We start from the raw sequence: 20,878 nt of genomic DNA on the forward strand, positions 1-20,878 counted from the left end.
ACCAACAAATGACGACTTGCTGTCGAATCAGTGTGATACATATAATGTAGCTAATGCATACATTCGACCGATGTGTTAAGTCATACCGTTTAGAATATAAAAGTTTTTACAGAGATTATAGAGTAATATAATTAATTTGTAATAACTGTCAACATGTTTTTTTAAAACAAAACTGATGACGTGTTACGTTCGATGGTCGTAAAACACCGTTAACGTTAAAGAACACTTACGCTACGTTGTCAATTTACATAACAATACAGAGTGACGTAAGTAGCGTAAGGTTTATCGAGTCGGACCGTAAAACAAAGACGAAACAGTAAAATATACGTTTCATGGCTATAAATTACGTCATTAACAAAATTTGAATATACGCCCATTCGTTTCTCTGTGCATTTTAATAATTAAACAATCAACTGAAATTACAGTAACATTTTATTCAGAAAAAATACATAATTATTTCTCTATTGAAAAAGTATGACGTAACAACATGTAACCTGTAACGTAAATACAGAAGACCTACAATAAACAGTGTAACAGATTCTATTTTTTAATAACTATCTTGATAGGTTGGGCCAATCCTGGACGTACTGCAATACCAGGTCAACCCGTGGCCAGGATGGAGCAAGCTCCTATTCCATGGCCTAAATTCAAAAATCAGTTTAATATAGAAGCTACTCGATGAGCAGCGTTTCAGATATTAAGCTGAAAAGAACAGATACTACACATGATCTTAGCCAAAAGGCCGAGAAGCGATAACAATTAAACGAATCTCAACTAGTACCAACAAATGACGACTTGCTGTCAAATCAGTGTGATACATATAATGTAGCTAATGCATACATTCGACCGATGTGTTAAGCCATACCGTTTAAAATATAAAAGTTTTTACAGAGATTATAGAGTAATATAATTAATTTGTAATAACTGTCAACATGTTTTTTTTAAACAAAACTGATGACGTGTTACGTTCGATGGTCGTAAAACACCGTTAACACTTACGCTACGTTGTCAATTTACATAACAATACAGAGTATACATACAGTGACGTAAGTAGCGTAATGTTTATCGAGTCGGACCGTAAAACAAAGACGAAACAGTAAAATATACGTTTCATGGCTATAAATTACGTCATTAACAAAATTTGAATATACGCCCATTCGTTTCTCTGTGCATTTTAATAATTAAACAATCAACTGAAATTACAGTAACATTTTATTCAGAAAAAAATACATAATTATTTCTCTATTGAAAAAGTATGACGTAACAACATGTAACCTGTAACGTAAATACAGAAGACCTACAATAAACAGTGTAACAGATTCTATTTTTTTAATAATTATCTTGATAGGTTGGGCCAATCCTGGACGTACTGCAATACCAGGTCAACCCGTGGCCAGGATGGAGCAAGCTCCTATTCCATGGCCTAAATTCAAAAATCAGTTTAATATAGAAGCTACTCGATGAGCAGCGTTTCAGATATTAAGCTGAAAAGAACAGATACTACACATGATCTTAGCCAAAAGGCCGAGAAGCGATAACAATTAAACGAATCTCAACTAGTACCAACAAATGACGACTTGCTGTCGAATCAGTGTGATACATATAATGTAGCTAATGCATACATTCGACCGATGTGTTAAGCCATACCGTTTAAAATATAAAAGTTTTTACAGAGATTATAGAGTAATATAATTAATTTGTAATATTAACTGTCAACATGTTTTTTTAAAACAAAACTGATGACGTGTTACGTTCGATGGTCGTAAAACACCGTTAACGTTATAGAACACTTACGCTACGTTGTCAATTTACATAACAATACAGAGTATACATACAGTGACGTAAGTAGCGTAAGGTTTATCGAGTCGGACCGTAAAACAAAGACGAAACAGTAAACTATACGTTTCATGGCTATAAATTAGGTCAATAAATAAAAATTGAAAATACGCCCATTCGTTTCTCTGTGCATTTTAATAATTAAAAAATCAACTGAAATTACAGTAACATTTCATTCAGAAAAAATAAATAATTATTTCTCTATAGAAAAAGTATGACGTAACAACATGTAACCTGTTACGTAAATACAGAAGAAGACCTACAATAAACAGTGTAACAGATTCTATTTTGTAATAATTATCTTGATAGGTTGGGCCAATCCTGGATGTACTGCAATACCAGGTCAACCCGTGGCCAGGATGGAGCAAGCTCCTATTCCATGGCCTAAATTCAAAAATAAGTTTAATATAGAAGCTACTCGATGAGCAGCGTTTCAGATATTAAGCTGAAAAGAACAGATACTACACATGATCTTAGCCAAAAGGCCGAGAAGCGATAACAATTAAACGAATCTCAACTAGTACCAACAAATGACGACTTGCTGTCGAATCAGTGTGATACATATAATGTAGCTAATGCATACATTCGACCGATGTGTTAAGCCATACCGTTTAAAATATAAAAGTTTTTACAGAGATTATAGAGTAATATAATTAATTTGTAATAACTGTCAACATGTTTTTTTAAAACAAAACTGATGACGTGTTACGTTCGATGGTCGTAAAACACCGTTAACGTTATAGAACACTTACGCTACGTTGTCAATTTACATAACAATACAGAGTATACATACAGTGACGTAAGTAGCGTAAGGTTTATCGAGTCGGACCGTAAAACAAAGACGAAACAGTAAACTATACGTTTCATGGCTATAAATTAGGTCAATAAATAAAAATTGAAAATACGCCCATTCGTTTCTCTGTGCATTTTAATAATTAAAAAATCAACTGAAATTACAGTAACATTTCATTCAGAAAAAATAAATAATTATTTCTCTATAGAAAAAGTATGACGTAACAACATGTAACCTGTTACGTAAATACAGAAGAAGACCTACAATAAACAGTGTAACAGATTCTATTTTGTAATAATTATCTTGATAGGTTGGGCCAATCCTGGATGTACTGCAATACCAGGTCAACCCGTGGCCAGGATGGAGCAAGCTCCTATTCCATGGCCTAAATTCAAAAATAAGTTTAATATAGAAGCTACTCGATGAGCAGCGTTTCAGATATTAAGCTGAAAAGAACAGATACTACACATGATCTTAGCCAAAAGGCCGAGAAGCGATAACAATTAAACGAATCTCAACTAGTACCAACAAATGACGACTTGCTGTCGAATCAGTGTGATACATATAATGTAGCTAATGCATACATTCGACCGATGTGTTAAGCCATACCGTTTAAAATATAAAAGTTTTTACAGAGATTATAGAGTAATATAATTAATTTGTAATAACTGTCAACATGTTTTTTTAAAACAAAACTGATGACGTGTTACGTTCGATGGTCGTAAAACACCGTTAACGTTATAGAACACTTACGCTACGTTGTCAATTTACATAACAATACAGAGTGACGTAAGTAGCGTAAGGTTTATCGAGTCGGACCGTAAAACAAAGACGAAACAGTAAAATATACGTTTCATGGCTATAAATTACGTCATTAACAAAATTTGAATATACGCCCATTCGTTTCTCTGTGCATTTTAATAATTAAACAATCAACTGAAATTACAGTAACATTTTATTCAGAAAAAATACATAATTATTTCTCTATTGAAAAAGTATGACGTAACAACATGTAACCTGTAACGTAAATACAGAAGACCTACAATAAACAGTGTAACAGATTCTATTTTTTAATAATTATCTTGATAGGTTGGGCCAATCCTGGACGTACTGCAATACCAGGTCAACCCGTGGCCAGGATGGAGCAAGCTCCTATTCCATGGCCTAAATTCAAAAATCAGTTTAATATAGAAGCTACTCGATGAGCAGCGTTTCAGATATTAAGCTGAAAAGAACAGATACTACACATGATCTTAGCCAAAAGGCCGAGAAGCGATAACAATTAAACGAATCTCAACTAGTACCAACAAATGACGACTTGCTGTCGAATCAGTGTGATACATATAATGTAGCTAATGCATACATTCGACCGATGTGTTAAGTCATACCGTTTAGAATATAAAAGTTTTTACAGAGATTATAGAGTAATATAATTAATTTGTAATAACTGTCAACATGTTTTTTTAAAACAAAACTGATGACGTGTTACGTTCGATGGTCGTAAAACACCGTTAACGTTATAGAACACTTACGCTACGTTGTCAATTTACATAACAATACAGAGTGACGTAAGTAGCGTAAGGTTTATCGAGTCGGACCGTAAAACAAAGACGAAACAGTAAACTATACGTTTCATGGCTATAAATTAGGTCAATAAATAAAAATTGAAAATACGCCCATTCGTTTCTCTGTGCATTTTAATAATTAAAAAATCAACTGAAATTACAGTAACATTTCATTCAGAAAAAATAAATAATTATTTCTCTATAGAAAAAGTATGACGCAACAACATGTAACCTGTTACGTAAATACAGAAGACTTACAATAAACCGTGTGACAGATTCTCTTTTTTAATAATTATCTTGATAGGTTGGGTCAATCCTGGATGTACTGCAATACCAGGTCAACCCGTGGCCAGGATGGAGCAAGCTCCTATTCCATGGCCTAAATTCAAAAATCAGTTTAATATAGAAGCTACTCGATGAGCAGCGTTTCAGATATTAAGCTGAAAAGAACAGATACTACACATGATCTTAGCCAAAAGGCCGAGAAGCGATAACAATTAAACGAATCTCAACTAGTACCAACAAATGACGACTTGCTGTCGAATCAGTGTGATACATATAATGTAGCTAATGCATACATTCGACCGATGTGTTAAGCCATACCGTTTAAAATATAAAAGTTTTTACAGAGATTATAGAGTAATATAATTAATTTGTAATAACTGTCAACATGTTTTTTTAAAACAAAACTGATGACGTGTTACGTTCGATGGTCGTAAAACACCGTTAACGTTATAGAACACTTACGCTACGTTGTCAATTTACATAACAATACAGAGTGACGTAAGTAGCGTAAGGTTTATCGAGTCGGACCGTAAAACAAAGACGAAACAGTAAAATATACGTTTCATGGCTATAAATTACGTCATTAACAAAATTTGAATATACGCCCATTCGTTTCTCTGTGCATTTTAATAATTAAACAATCAACTGAAATTACAGTAACATTTTATTCAGAAAAAATACATAATTATTTCTCTATTGAAAAAGTATGACGTAACAACATGTAACCTGTAACGTAAATACAGAAGACCTACAATAAACAGTGTAACAGATTCTATTTTTTAATAACTATCTTGATAGGTTGGGCCAATCCTGGACGTACTGCAATACCAGGTCAACCCGTGGCCAGGATGAAGCAAGCTCCTATTCCATGGCCTAAATTCAAAAATCAGTTTAATATAGAAGCTACTCGATGAGCAGCGTTTCAGATATTAAGCTGAAAAGAACAGATACTACACATGATCTTAGCCAAAAGGCCGAGAAGCGATAACAATTAAACGAATCTCAACTAGTACCAACAAATGACGACTTGCTGTCGAATCAGTGTGATACATATAATGTAGCTAATGCATACATTCGACCGATGTGTTAAGCCATACCGTTTAAAATATAAAAGTTTTTACAGAGATTATAGAGTAATATAATTAATTTGTAATAACTGTCAACATGTTTTTTTAAAACAAAACTGATGACGTGTTACGTTCGATGGTCGTAAAACACCGTTAACACTTACGCTACGTTGTCAATTTACATAACAATACAGAGTATACATACAGTGACGTAAGTAGCGTAATGTTTATCGAGTCGGACCGTAAAACAAAGACGAAACAGTAAAATATACGTTTCATGGCTATAAATTACGTCATTAACAAAATTTGAATATACGCCCATTCGTTTCTCTGTGCATTTTAATAATTAAACAATCAACTGAAATTACAGTAACATTTTATTCAGAAAAAATACATAATTATTTCTCTATTGAAAAAGTATGACGTAACAACATGTAACCTGTAACGTAAATACAGAAGACCTACAATAAACAGTGTAACAGATTCTATTTTTTAATAATTATCTTGATAGGTTGGGCCAATCCTGGACGTACTGCAATACCAGGTCAACCCGTGGCCAGGATGGAGCAAGCTCCTATTCCATGGCCTAAATTAAAAAATCAGTTTAATATAGAAGCTACTCGATGAGCAGCGTTTCAGATATTAAGCTGAAAAGAACCGATACTACACATGATCTTAGCCAAAAGGCCGAGAAGCGATAACAATTAAACGAATCTCAACTAGTACCAACAAATGACGACTTGCTGTCGAATCAGTGTGATACATATAATGTAGCTAATGCATACATTCGACCGATGTGTTAAGCCATACCGTTTAAAATATAAAAGTTTTTACAGAGATTATAGAGTAATATAATTAATTTGTAATATTAACTGTCAACATGTTTTTTTAAAACAAAACTGATGACGTGTTACGTTCGATGGTCGTAAAACACCGTTAACGTTATAGAACACTTACGCTACGTTGTCAATTTACATAACAATACAGAGTGACGTAAGTAGCGTAAGGTTTATCGAGTCGGACCGTAAAACAAAGACGAAACAGTAAAATATACGTTTCATGGCTATAAATTACGTCATTAACAAAATTTGAATATACGCCCATTCGTTTCTCTGTGCATTTTAATAATTAAACAATCAACTGAAATTACAGTAACATTTTATTCAGAAAAAATACATAATTATTTCTCTATTGAAAAAGTATGACGTAACAACATGTAACCTGTAACGTAAATACAGAAGACCTACAATAAACAGTGTAACAGATTCTATTTTTTAATAATTATCTTGATAGGTTGGGCCAATCCTGGACGTACTGCAATACCAGGTCAACCCGTGGCCAGGATGGAGCAAGCTCCTATTCCATGGCCTAAATTCAAAAATCAGTTTAATATAGAAGCTACTCGATGAGCAGCGTTTCAGATATTAAGCTGAAAAGAACAGATACTACACATGATCTTAGCCAAAAGGCCGAGAAGCGATAACAATTAAACGAATCTCAACTAGTACCAACAAATGACGACTTGCTGTCGAATCAGTGTGATACATATAATGTAGCTAATGCATACATTCGACCGATGTGTTAAGCCATACCGTTTAAAATATAAAAGTTTTTACAGAGATTATAGAGTAATATAATTAATTTGTAATAACTGTCAACATGTTTTTTTTAAACAAAACTGATGACGTGTTACGTTCGATGGTCGTAAAACACCGTTAACGTTATAGAACACTTACGCTACGTTGTCAATTTACATAAAAATACAGAGTGACGTAAGTAGCGTAAGGTTTATCGAGTCGGACCGTAAAACAAAGACGAAACAGTAAAATATACGTTTCATGGCTATAAATTACGTCATTAACAAAATTTGAATATACGCCCATTCGTTTCTCTGTGCATTTTAATAATTAAACAATCAACTCAACTGAAATTACAGTAACATTTTATTCAGAAAAAATACATAATTATTTCTCTATTGAAAAAGTATGACGTAACAACATGTAACCTGTAACGTAAATACAGAAGACCTACATTAAACAGTGTAACAGATTCTATTTTTTAATAATTATCTTGATAGGTTGGGCCAATCCTGGACGTACTGCAATACCAGGTCAACCCGTGGCCAGGATGGAGCAAGCTCCTATTCCATGGCCTAAATTCAAAAATCAGTTTAATATAGAAGCTACTCGATGAGCAGCGTTTCAGATATTAAGCTGAAAAGAAGAGATACTACACATGATCTTAGCCAAAAGGCCGAGAAGCGATAACAATTAAACGAATCTCAACTAGTACCAACAAATGACGACTTGCTGTCAAATCAGTGTGATACATATAATGTAGCTAATGCATACATTCGACCGATGTGTTAAGCCATACCGTTTAAAATATAAAAGTTTTTACAGAGATTATAGAGTAATATAATTAATTTGTAATAACTGTCAACATGTTTTTTTTAAACAAAACTGATGACGTGTTACGTTCGATGGTCGTAAAACACCGTTAACGTTATAGAACACTTACGCTACGTTGTCAATTTACATAACAATACAGAGTGACGTAAGTAGCGTAAGGTTTATCGAGTCGGACCGTAAAACAAAGACGAAACAGTAAAATATACGTTTCATGGCTATAAATTACGTCATTAACAAAATTTGAATATACGCCCATTCGTTTCTCTGTGCATTTTAATAATTAAACAATCAACTGAAATTACAGTAACATTTTATTCAGAAAAAATACATAATTATTTCTCTATTGAAAAAGTATGACGTAACAACATGTAACCTGTAACGTAAATACAGAAGACCTACATTAAACAGTGTAACAGATTCTATTTTTTAATAATTATCTTGATAGGTTGGGCCAATCCTGGACGTACTGCAATACCAGGTCAACCCGTGGCCAGGATGGAGCAAGCTCCTATTCCATGGCCTAAATTCAAAAATCAGTTTAATATAGAAGCTACTCGATGAGCAGCGTTTCAGATATTAAGCTGAAAAGAACAGATACTACACATGATCTTAGCCAAAAGGCCGAGAAGCGATAACAATTAAACGAATCTCAACTAGTACCAACAAATGACGACTTGCTGTCGAATCAGTGTGATACATATAATGTAGCTAATGCATACATTCGACCGATGTGTTAAGCCATACCGTTTAAAATATAAAAGTTTTTACAGAGATTATAGAGTAATATAATTAATTTGTAATAACTGTCAACATGTTTTTTTTAAACAAAACTGATGACGTGTTACGTTCGATGGTCGTAAAACACCGTTAACGTTATAGAACACTTACGCTACGTTGTCAATTTACATAACAATACAGAGTGACGTAAGTAGCGTAAGGTTTATCGAGTCGGACCGTAAAACAAAGACGAAACAGTAAACTATACGTTTCATGGCTATAAATTAGGTCAATAAATAAAAAATGAAGCAAACAAAACCATTAAAAACAACAAAAAGTACACCAGTGGTCCCCTATAACTCATTTCGAAAAGGTTTGCCTCAACAACTCTCGCACTGCTGACGTGCGAGCAACATAGGACGCGTGGAATGAAGCCAAATGGCCGACTAAATCCGCTGGCCTGGTCGCCGACTTTCTGCAAGATTTAACCGGACAGTTCACCACTGCGCTCTTTCCATGCTTCTTTGCCATATGATCTGCAAAAGAACGCCATGAGGAGAAAGCCGGTAACGAACAACCTTTCACGCAGGATAACGACATTCCTATCTCCTTCCCAAAACCGGCTTCTTTCAGCTTTTTCAGAGCCTTGGCGTTCACAACAGATGCATCTTTTGCCACTACCAAATTCGAAGAGTCTTTGGCACTTACAACATCTGAGGAATCACTATCATCACTGTCCAAACTGTCCTCACTGTCAGTATCGAAAATACTCCCAACCTTAGGCAGTAAAGGAACACTATCGCCCCAGCTGGAGAACTCCTCCTGCTCTCCTCCCAACGTGTCTTCTTCATTTTTCTCCACATCACTACCTCCAACACTAATAGAGCTTTGGAGGGGGCCTAAATCCTTCTCTGACGTACTCATTAGTATCGAGCCTGATGCAACCACTTCCCTACTCTCTACCTCCAACTCCTCCTCAACATCCGACACATTACCTGCATCTTCTACCACAACAAGCTCCTCTTCTCCACTTGAAGTTAGTCCGTCCTCTTCAATAATAGGCTGACTGCCACCACGAGCTTTAGCGCTGAAAGAAACAGGACACCTCCTAGCCACATGACAGCCTATCTACCCGAACATGAACATGAACCAAATGTTATAAGTACGATTTTAAATGACAGTTCAAAGACTTTTATTACCATGTTTTATATTTATAATTTAATTAAAATTGTAAATGAAAGCATATGGTTTTATATTGTAATCAATCACCTTTTATGCCTGCATTTTAACTACTTTTAACACTGTAACAAACGTAGTAATATACAATAGAAAGAGCAATATTCATACAATAATTAATTGTTACACAAATGTACCTTTATTTTTATATATAATATATATACATATAAAACAGAGTATTATAATAAAAGTGGGACGACCCCACACAAGACAAAAAAAAAGATAGAAGATTATACCTGTATCTATTTGAAGTACTGTGCGTCTTAAAATGCGGACATTCGTCTCTAAACCTGAGATTCAAAGAGGTTGTGTATGTAAAGTCTGTGTTTGCGCACATCAAGAAAGCTGGTGTTCGGGTAGAGGAAGTGGAAGCTGTTCAGCGGTTAAGCAGTTGATCGTTCGACAAGACAAGACCCCTGCAATATGCCGACGTGCTTCCGGTGAGTTGTGTAGTGTTTAAAATTGAAGCAAACTTTAGGCAGAATAATCAAAAAAGTGCATGGATCGGGCTCAAAAAGATTACGGGTATTGGTAAAAAGAATGACTCAATTATGAACTCAAGTAGTAGGGGTTCTGTTAATGACTTGAATATGTTTTTTAACAGGTTTAATAAGGATAGCCACCTCTATGAGGATACATTTAAAGAAGTCTGTCAGGATTTAGATAATGAAATTAACATGAGTGTAGATAAAGGTAATGAGTGTTTAATTAATATTGTTGTTGTGAGGAATAGCCTCAAAAAGTTCAATGCATGTAAGGCAAATGGACCTGATGGTGTCAAAGCAAAATTATTGAAAACTTTTGCAAATGAGTTAAGCAATGTGTTTCTTCGTCTTTTTACTTGGTCTATTGGTAGTCATACTATCTCTAAGATTTGGAAGACATCTTGTATCAAACCATTACCAAAGAAACCGAATCCATTGTGCCATAATGATTACAGACCAATAGTTTTTACCGCCTTACCAATGAAATGCTAGGAGTCAATTGTCAAGCAACGGTTATTAAATGAATGTGGTGAATCCTTAGACTCAAATCAATTCGCGTATGAGAGTAAGGTTGGGGTGACTGATGCTCTTCTCACTTTTCTTCATTCTATTTACTCTCACCTGAGAAGAAAGGTTCATATGCCAGATCTATGTTCTTTGACTTCTCCTCGCCTTTAATACCATCTTACCTCACTTGTTACTCCGTAAACTGTCCACTCTAAGCATCAGTCCCCACATCTCACGATGGATAGCAGATTGTTTATACAATAGGCCTCAATATGTCATGGTTTGGGGATGTGTTACCTGTTTCAGTTATCACTAACACTGGTGTACCTCAGGGGTGTGTGTTGTGTCCAGACTACTGTTCTCAATTTACACCAATGACTTCCACCTCGATAACAATGCATGTAAGCTAATACGCTATTCTGATGACACTGTCATCACAGGGCTTATTTGTTCAGAGGATGAGAATAACTACCGAAACTCTATAGTTAATTTTATATCTTGGTGTGACGATAATTATTTAATATTAAATGCCTCAAAAACAAAGGAGATGGTGTTTAATTTTAGGAAGAAATATTCACCCATTGAGGCAGTTATAATTAAGAATAATGAAATAGATGTTGTCAATAAATTTAAGTATCTTGGTACCATTATAGATAAGGACCTTTGTTGGACGCCTAATACAATATACCTTACTAAGAAAGCTAATCAGCGCCTGTATTTTCTCAGAAATTTGAAAAAGGTCAGGGTTAGTGAGGATATTCTTTATTTATTTTTCTCTAGTGTTATTGTAAGTGTACTTTTATACAACTGCATTGTCTGGTTTGCCAGTCTATCAGGAATAAACAAGGATAAATTTAAGAAAGTTATGAAACGGGCTGGCAGAGTAATTGGCTGCAATGTAAAACATGTCGATGATATACATACTTTTTATAAGCATTTTGTCAAGATCATGAATAATACAAAACACCCTTTAAATCAGTATATTGTGTATCAAAGGTCAGGTAGGATTAGGCCTCTTAAGGGTCATACTAATCGACACAGAAACTCCTTCCTAGTAAATGCAATCCATGAGTTCAGCTGTAGATTTTTAAGATAATGTTTCAGTTTAGTATTTATTTATGTTGTAGTGTGGTGAGTTCTTGCAGCAAGCAAGAAGAATTTCAACTGTCACATGTTTGACCTTTGACAATAAAGTTTTCTTGTATCTTGTATCATTTATCTTGTAGTACGAAAATGGGGGTCACTATTTACGACAACAGAGTTACTGTTACTGTGCTGTACGTCGAGCATGAGTCTGGATGTTTCTGGTGAGTTAGACGACAGTTACCTGTCTACACAAGATGACAGGGAACATTGACTAGCACTGGGTCAAATGTTGATGAAAGGGTATCACAAGCTAGTAATGTGTCTACTATTGGAGATGTGGTGACACAAACATGTTCTGGCAGCTGGGCAGATTGCGATATGAAGGACCTTCATGAAGATCAAAAGCTGGTAATTCAGGAAGAAGCTAGTTCTGAGAAAGAAATGCCAATGGCATCCGCTGTTAAGGAGACGGTCAGACGAGAAAGGGCCCAAGTTAAACTTGACAGTTCAAAATTTGCCAAGGAAAGAGGCTTTATATTAAGCTGCCCCAAGGGTTGCACCAAGGGGTCCTTTACGGCTTGGGCTACATATGTAGACCATATGGCGAAGAAGCACGGCAAAAGTAACGTAATGGCCAACTGCCCGGTTAGAGCGTGTAGAAGGTGGATGTCGAGACCTTCCGAAGTAATCCCGCACCTGGTCGAAGTGCATACTGGGTATGTATTGAGAACGTCAGTGAACGACATGGTTTGCCTATCGTTGCCATAGAAATGAGAGTTTTTAGCTTAATTTTATTTTTAGCAATGGTCTTTTTTCGTTCTTTAAATGTAAATGGGTTAAGAGATCCTGTAAAGAGGACTTTTATTTTTAATTCGTGTAGGCAAACGAAATATGATGTTATTTTTTTTAAAGAAGTTCATTGTGGTATGGATACCGACCAGTGATCACTTGAGTGGGGTGCAAGCGCCTTTTGGGGTGTAAGTTCTAATAGAAGTGGGGGCGTCGGGATATTACTTTCGAAAGTTCGCAGGGATGTGAATGGTACTGTGATCTCAGGATTGGTAATGTTCGGAGAGAAATTGGTGAAGCTCTGTTGTGTGTATGCTCCAAATGACCCGGCAATTAGAAAGACGTACTTCGCCGCGCTGACGGATTTCCCCATTCGTGCCTTGTGTCCTAGGTGGGGACTTTAATTGCATTATGGATGGAGATATAGACAAAGTGGGGGAAACCCGGGGCTCGGAATGTCCGGCTCTGTCGAATTACGTGATTTTTGTCATGATTATTGCATGGCCGACCAGTTCCGCTTGTTACATCTTAATACCGTTAGCCCATCCTGGTGTTCAAGCGCAAAGGCCTGTAGACTTGATAGGTTTTATGCGTCCCCTTCAATCCATGTTAAGCGTTTTGAGTACACTGTATGTGCATGCTCTGATCATGAATGGACAGTAATGGAAGCAGAGGTATCATCCTGCATAAGAAAAGGGAAAGGCGTATGGAAATCCAATATTTCTGTTCTGAATGATCCCGTTTTTACTGAAGACTTCACTCATAGATATAATTTGTGGCAAACTTTAAAGCATGGTTTCCGTCAATTCTTGAATGGTGGGACGATTTAAAGAGGTCTAAAGAGGTTATTACCACCACTCGGTGAGGATCAGTAAGTCAAAGAAAAATGAAAGGGAACAATTGGAGAATGAGTATGAGCAACTCAAATACAAGCTCAACCTGTCTAAAGATGAGCAGTAATGGTTAAATTAATTAATGGTTAGATTCAATGGCAGCAATAAAGGTTAAGTTAAACAAGCTAGCCCAGGTAGAAAGAGAAGGGGCCCGAATTAGGGCAAGAGTCCAATTTTTAGAGGAAGGGGAAAAGACCTCCAAGTTCTTTTTTGGCCATGAAAAAGGAAAGAAGAAACTGATCAGGTCAGTGCGTAAGAGCAAAGCCGAGATCGTCACTGATACCGAGGAAATTACTGAGGATTTTGCTGACTATTATCAGGATCTGTTTGACGGAAGCGACAGAAAGTTAGACATACCCGGACAAGAAAGCTTCTTGAATGGTGTATAAAAGCAAGTTCCCAAGAACAAAGGTGAACGATTTGGAAGGAACTGTAGATGTGGCCGAGTTTTAGAAAGCTATTTCTTCCATGTCCAAAGACAATTCACCTGGGTCAGATGGCTTGCCTGTGGAATTTTATTTGGAATTTTGGTCGCTTATCTGCGCCGACTTGATTGAGGTTTATACTTCAGTATTTCAGTCAGGTAGTTTGTCGAAATCGCAACGGGGTGGTCTTATAACCATTTTACAAAAGCCTTGGGATAGCCAAGAACCAAAGAACCGGCGTCCTATCACCCTGCTAAATGTTTACTATAAGATTTTGGCAAAAGTGCTTTTTCTTCGTTTGGGTAGCGTGATGGGTGACTTGGTAGGCCCCTTACAAATATGTAGCGTTCCCGGCAGACGTCTTCAATCTAATTTAGTTCTTCTAAGGGATATTGTGGAATTTTCATCAAGACGTAAGTTTCCCTTAGCAATCATATCTTTTGATCAAGAAAAAGCTTTTGACAGAGTTAACGTTGATTTTTTATTTCAAGTGTTGAGAAGGATGGGGTTTGGCATGAAGTTTCTTCAATGGCTGCGTGTTTTGTACTGCAACCTATTTAGCGGTGTGATGGTCAATGGTTTTGTTTCTCGTTCATTTCCGTTAACTCGGGGGGTGAGGCAAGGTTGCCCGCTGTCTCTTTTGTTGTATATTTTATACATGGAAACATTGGCGTGCAGGATTCAAAGTTCCGAGTGCATTCAAAGAGTAACGCTCCCCTGGAAGCGTTGGGAAAGAATGCAAGTTCATCCAATACGCAGATGACCTCACATGTATTAATTCGTCTCGTTTCTCTGTTATTTCTTTGGTAAAATTATTAAAGGCGTTTGAGGGGGTCTCTGGTTCCCGATTTAATCTTTTAAAAACATGTGGTCTGTTATGGTGTGTGTTATGCGGATTATCCCGACTTCCTGGGGTGGATTCAGTCCCGTGGTCTGCGAATTCTTTAAGAGTTTGCGGGGTGAAGTTAGGGGCTCAACATCCCGGCCTGGCTACGTGGGAAAAAGTGGTGGGGCGGGTCCAGACAACAGTTGGAAAATGGAAAAACAGGAAAATGTCTGTAATGAGTAGAGTCCTGATTTTGAATTCTTTAGCGTTACCTATTGTGTTGTATGTAGCTCCTGTTTACGTAGCTCCGATGGCTTTGGTCAAGCGTATATATAAGTGCATGTTCTCCTTCGTGTGGTGGAGGGGTGGTAGAGAAATTGTTTCACGGAAGACTTTATTTTTGCCAAAAAGTAAAGGTGGCTTGGGTCTATTAGATCCGGTGGCGAAATGTGAAAGTATTCTAATTTCCTCCATGTCACAGGTTTGCAAAGGGGTTGAATGGTCTTTCTTTGGTGCCTTGTGGTTAGGTCGGGTTCTTCATCGACTTGGGATTTTGGTGTGGGATAACAACCGTCCCCATGATATGGAACCTCCAAAGGTATATGACCATCTGGAGAAATTGTGTGCAGATTATTGGTTCCTATGCAAGAAACAAGTTGCTTGGCATCAGTTATCGAGTAAATAGGTTTTTAATGCTATATTAGAAGGTAACAGTTATGTGGCTTTGTGTGTGAGTTCAAGACCGGCCCAGGATTGGGATTTAGCCTTTAAGGCTCTATGGGGTGGTAGAATCTTTAACCGTAGTAGAGAGGTAGGATGGAAAGCGGTGCATACATGTCTATCGTTTGGAGAAGTTTTGAAACTTCGCAGAATGTCGGTCAAGCGTTTTGACTGTCCTTGGTGTGGTGTTACGGAATAAATCAGCCACTGTCTTATGAACTGCTCGCATCTCGCTTTAGTTTGGCAGTGGGATGGAAGTGCTTAGTCGCATTCATGGATTGGATGTCTTCTTGTCTGAGGACCACTTGATATTTTTTTTTTCAGTGCGTCTGAGCAGCCTCTTTATGAATTGGCAGTGTTTTTCATTTCAGAGATTAAGTTTGTTATTTGGAAGGCTAGATGTCAGGCCTTGTTCCACAAAGAATTTGTTTCGGAAGAAGGTCTTATTCTCTTAATCAAGAAAGCTAAAAAAATTGTATTAATCTGGAATTTACACGACTCAAGCGTCAGTTACCAACTTTTCAAAATTGTTGGTACACACAGGCTGTTTTCGCATGCGTGGATGGCGAAAATTTGGTTTTTAAGTTGTAAATTAATTCAGTTTTGTGCAGTTTCTGTTTTCTCGCATCTGGTTTTTGTTTAGTTTTTAGAGGCATGGAGGATCGTACTCTCACGTATTCCGGTCTGCCGTGGGCAGCCTGCATGGGGTTGAACGCTTAGTGGTTTTGTTCTAACTTAGTTTATCCTTGCGTTCGCTCTAAATCAAAAAGGAGTATCTGTTCTTTTCTGTTTCTTTTACTGTTACATTTTTACCGGTATGGCTTAACACATCGATAGAATGAATACATTAGCTACATTGTATGTAAATTAAACCGGAATAAGGACCTGTGTTTAACATGGCCAGTTTTATGACAATCGGGTCGTTGTAACATCTTGATTGTCAAATGTGAGGTGGATGATGGTGTGGTGAAGCACATGTTATCCCGATATGGCGAAGTCACTGAATCGAGACGGCTTTTTTTATAGCCATCAGCCTACGATTTAAACGGAAATCGCCAGTACAAGATGGAATTGACGCGTCACAGATTCGCATCGGATCAAGGGACTGTTGGTTGCGGTATGGACAGCTTAAAACGTGCCTGAGGTGTGGGGTCGTTGGTCACCTGGTCCGAGACTGCTCAGAAAAGAAGAGTTCGAAATGTTTTCTTCTGGGTCATTTGTCCTGTGTAAGAACAAAGTAGTCTGTTTGATTTGCACTGAAGCTGGTCATGTAGCTAGGAGTTGTCCTGTTTCTTTCAGCGCTAAAGCTCGTGATGACAGTCAGCATATTATTGAAGAGTATGGATTAATTTCAAGTGTAGAGGATGATCTTGTGGTGGTTGAAGATAATGTGACGGATGCAGAGGAAGAGTTGGAGGTAGAGAGTAGGAAAGTCAGGCTCGATGTTAGCGAGTACGTCAGAGAAGGATTTAGGCCCCCTCCAAAGCTCTAATAGTGTTGGAGGTAGTAAAGTGGAGAGAAATGAAGAAGACATGTTGGAGGGAGAGCAGGAGGAGTTATCCAGCTAGGGTTCTAGTGTTCCTTTACTGCCTAAGGTTGGGAGTATTTTTAATACTGACTGTGAGGACAGTTTGGACAGTGATGATAGTGATTCCTCAGATGTAGTGAGTGCCCAAGATTCCTCGAATTTGGTAGTGGCAAAGGATGCATCGGTGAACGCCAAGGCTCTGAAAAAGCCTAAAGAAGCCGGTTTTCGGAAGGAGACAGGGATGTCTTGCGTGAAAGGTTGTTCGTTACCGTCTTTCTCCTCATGGCGGTCATATGCAGATAATATGGCAAAGAAGCATGAGAAGAGCGCAGTGGTGAATTTTCCGGTCAAATCTTGCAGGAATTCGGCGACCAGGCCAGCGGATTTATTCGGCCATTTGGCTTCGTTCCACGCGTCCTATGTTGCTCGCACGGCAGAGCGAGAATTGTTGAGGCAAACTTTTTCGAAATGAGTTGTAGGGGACCACTGGTTTACCTTTTTTTTGTTTTTAATGGTTTTGTATGCTTCATTGAATGTGAATGGATTTCGAGATTCGTCTAGGAGAGCGCAGGTTTTTAGCGATTCCCGACAGGGAAAATTTGATGTTGTATTCCTTCTGGAAGTTCATTGTGCTTCCGATTCGGAAGGTGATTCATGGGCGAAAGATTGGGCTGGTGGTGCATATTGGTATGGGAACTCTAAAAGAAGTGGTAGTGTTGCGATTCTTCTTTGGTTTGGGGTTATCCCTATCAAACATCAGGGAGATCCTACTGGTTCGGTAATGTCAGGCGTGGCTTTGTTGTATTTATGCTTCTAATGATCCCGCTTGTCGAAAGATTTCTTTAAGGACCTGCCTAAGTTTGTTTCGCCCGCTGTGTCTTGTTTGCTTGGCGGCGATTTTAATTGTGTCCCAGATTTTGACTTGGATAACGTTGGTGGTAATCATGGGTTAGGAAGTGCAGGGGTTGTCGAGTTAATGGAGTTTTGCTCGGCGCTCGGTCTTCTTGTGGGTCAGTTTCGGAAGCTGTATCCTGATGTTGTGGCAACGTCGTGGTCATCCGTGGCCAAGGGTGTCGCTTGTAGGTTGGACCGGTTTTCTGCTCCTGATTCGTTTTTAAGTCCATTTCCCATTCCGTTTGTGGTTTTTCTGACCATGACTTCGTGGTACTGGATGCGATCGTATCTGAGGAAACCCGCCGTGGTAGCGGTGTTGGAAGTGCATTGTGGCTGTGTTGTCCGATCCTTGTTTTGTGGAGGATTTCACTACGAAGTTCAGAGGATGGCAGTCGCTCAAACCGGGCTACAATTCAATACTGGACTTGTGGGATAGTGTTAAGACTCGGTCGTTAATTATTGAACATTCATCGAGAATTAGCAGGGAGAGAAATCAAGAAATACATGCGATGCGAAAATCATCATGCGAAAATAGTCAACCCAGGATTACCAACTTCATTAAACCAACATCGCAAGCCTCAAGAGAAATAGTGATTATCCATGAAACAGAAAACAAAGGCAAAGAAACTGATGTAGAGAAACTAATCGCACCACCAAGCCCTAAACAAACTCAGAAGAAGAAGAGAAAACGTATGAGAAGCAAGTCCACATAGATAGTATGTATCAGTATCGTATTATAGAGTTACTTACACTGTTAAGCTATAGTACCGTTATGTAAAGCTTTTAAATTAAGTTATTTAATTCTCATATGAAATGGTTAAAGAAAATAATTTACACTTACACTGCGTTTCTTTAAACGTAAAGACAAAAGAAAAACAGCCAAAAATATTTAATTGGGCACATGTTAATAACGTCGATATATTTCTTATACAAGAATCTCATCTCACTGAAGATCGTACTAATGATCTCAATTTCCTTTTGGATGGTGACGCCTTTCATAGCTTTGACACTTCTGCTAACAAAGGAGTGTCCATTCTTATTAGAAAAAGCTTAGATTACAAATTTATAAAACAGAATTTCGACGTCAGTGGTAGATTCATCCTGTTAACTATCGAAATTCAATGCACAATAATTCATGTATATGCTCCAAATGATAGCAAATCACGGAGCACTTCAGAAACATATTCAAAGCTTTTGCAACACAGAATATATTTTAATTGCCGGAGACATGAACTGCATCCAAGATAAATTTTGCGACCAAAGAGGCAGTAAGATGAAAATTGATAAATCCGTATTCACGGTTAAAAACTTTTTAAACAAACTTAAATTAATCGATATTTTTTTTTTTCTCTTTTGTGGCGCAAACACCACTTTTATTCACATTCATATTATCTCATATTACATAAAATCGTATTATTTAACTTGTAAATGTCGTTACAGTTCATAAGTAACATTTTTACATATATGAATTCTGTATTACTCCTTTTTTCATTAATTTTCTTATATTTTGTTATACACTTGACAGGATCATCATTATCATCTATCTCGTTTTAAAATAGTTCACACATTTTCATTTGTTTGTTTTCATTTTACAACCCGGATTATACAATATATTTATATACATGATAAAAAAAAAAAACAATAATAGCTCAGTACCACCAGTAACCCGTATCACTGTAATTCCTTTTCGGTTAATCGTATCAAATTAGAATTTATATTATCATAATCTTATTTCTTAAAGCTACCCATTTTTCTATACTTGTTTCTTTATTGTTATATGTTTCACATTCAATGTTATATAACATATTGCTTTTAAATGAATTCCATAAAGATTTACCCACTGGCTTATTTAGTGCAGATAACATTTTTATTCTATAAATAGTAAATGCTGCAAAAGTGTAAATATAATCTATTAGCTTATCTCCCGTTCCTAGTATTAATTGTTTAAATGATATATTATTGTGATTTAAACTTACAAAGATACTAAGCATTTTCCTCCAATATTTCTGAATAAATCTACAACTAAAAAACAAATGATTTTCATTTTCAATTTCTCCACATTTGTCACACGTTTGTGTTTCCTTAACTTTCCACTGATACAGCCGTTTGTTGGTAGGCAGTATTCTATGTAACATCTTATAATTGAATTGTGCTAGTTTCTTATCTTTCATTTTACATACTTTCCGTAACCAAGAAGTTTTCCAATCAATGTTGTTATCATTGAAGTACTCTTCCCATTTTAGTTGTGACATTGGAATAATGAAATATTCTTTCACAAACCATGAGTATATTAGTTTGGTAGTATTAATCTCATACTTAGTCCCAACTACTTCATCATTATCATCACAATTGAAAATATCTACCTCCTTAATAATACGTTTCCATTGAATTGGTATTGCCTTAATAATGCACAAATACTCATTTAACCAGTTTGTTTTACATTGTAGTTTCACCAGTATTTCGTTCGATGTTAAAAAAGTGTTCTTATTAACAATGTCTTTAATACTGATAATGCCACTGTCAATCCAATGCTTGTAGAAAAGCGTTTTTTTTTTAGTTTAACGTAGTGGTTTCCCCACAGTTGCTCATTCATTATATCGTTATAAGTTTCAGGTTTTTTTTTTGAGATTCTGTTATAATTTATGTAGGCTTTTATCATATTTTTGTAAAACAGTGGAATTTTATCAGAATTAACATCAATAATGTTATAACATGACATATTAAGTAAAACATTAACATCACATATTTTTTTAATATAATACATTGGAATATTTTTCCATTTAGCACCATCATCATTCATAATTCTTTTTAACCA

General features: G+C 36.6%; 11 non-coding genes across 11 annotated transcripts; all 11 read right to left on the reverse strand.

The window, feature by feature from the left end:
* Window positions 1–562: 562 nt before the first annotated feature.
* On the reverse strand, window positions 563–754 carry LOC140045653 (U2 spliceosomal RNA). Its single transcript, XR_011844661.1, has one exon. It is a non-coding gene; the product is annotated as a U2 spliceosomal RNA (small nuclear RNA).
* Window positions 755–1,344: 590 nt separating this feature from the next.
* On the reverse strand, window positions 1,345–1,536 carry LOC140045654 (U2 spliceosomal RNA). Its single transcript, XR_011844662.1, has one exon. It is a non-coding gene; the product is annotated as a U2 spliceosomal RNA (small nuclear RNA).
* A 605-nt stretch (window positions 1,537–2,141) lies between these two features.
* On the reverse strand, window positions 2,142–2,333 carry LOC140045590 (U2 spliceosomal RNA). The gene has a single exon (XR_011844605.1). It is a non-coding gene; the product is annotated as a U2 spliceosomal RNA (small nuclear RNA).
* Window positions 2,334–2,935: 602 nt separating this feature from the next.
* On the reverse strand, window positions 2,936–3,127 carry LOC140045592 (U2 spliceosomal RNA). The gene has a single exon (XR_011844606.1). It is a non-coding gene; the product is annotated as a U2 spliceosomal RNA (small nuclear RNA).
* A 587-nt stretch (window positions 3,128–3,714) lies between these two features.
* On the reverse strand, window positions 3,715–3,906 carry LOC140045655 (U2 spliceosomal RNA). Its single transcript, XR_011844663.1, has one exon. It is a non-coding gene; the product is annotated as a U2 spliceosomal RNA (small nuclear RNA).
* A 588-nt stretch (window positions 3,907–4,494) lies between these two features.
* LOC140045611 (U2 spliceosomal RNA) lies at window positions 4,495–4,686 on the reverse strand. Its single transcript, XR_011844624.1, has one exon. It is a non-coding gene; the product is annotated as a U2 spliceosomal RNA (small nuclear RNA).
* Window positions 4,687–5,273: 587 nt separating this feature from the next.
* Window positions 5,274–5,465, reverse strand: LOC140045666 (U2 spliceosomal RNA). Its single transcript, XR_011844672.1, has one exon. It is a non-coding gene; the product is annotated as a U2 spliceosomal RNA (small nuclear RNA).
* Window positions 5,466–6,053: 588 nt separating this feature from the next.
* On the reverse strand, window positions 6,054–6,245 carry LOC140045670 (U2 spliceosomal RNA). Its single transcript, XR_011844675.1, has one exon. It is a non-coding gene; the product is annotated as a U2 spliceosomal RNA (small nuclear RNA).
* A 590-nt stretch (window positions 6,246–6,835) lies between these two features.
* On the reverse strand, window positions 6,836–7,027 carry LOC140045656 (U2 spliceosomal RNA). Its single transcript, XR_011844664.1, has one exon. It is a non-coding gene; the product is annotated as a U2 spliceosomal RNA (small nuclear RNA).
* A 592-nt stretch (window positions 7,028–7,619) lies between these two features.
* On the reverse strand, window positions 7,620–7,811 carry LOC140045673 (U2 spliceosomal RNA). The gene has a single exon (XR_011844677.1). It is a non-coding gene; the product is annotated as a U2 spliceosomal RNA (small nuclear RNA).
* A 587-nt stretch (window positions 7,812–8,398) lies between these two features.
* LOC140045658 (U2 spliceosomal RNA) lies at window positions 8,399–8,590 on the reverse strand. The gene has a single exon (XR_011844665.1). It is a non-coding gene; the product is annotated as a U2 spliceosomal RNA (small nuclear RNA).
* Window positions 8,591–20,878: the final 12,288 nt, after the last annotated feature.

The sequence above is a fragment of the Antedon mediterranea genome, chromosome 3, assembly GCF_964355755.1.
Source record: "Antedon mediterranea chromosome 3, ecAntMedi1.1, whole genome shotgun sequence".
In the NCBI taxonomy this organism is placed as follows: Eukaryota; Metazoa; Echinodermata; class Crinoidea; order Comatulida; family Antedonidae; genus Antedon; species Antedon mediterranea.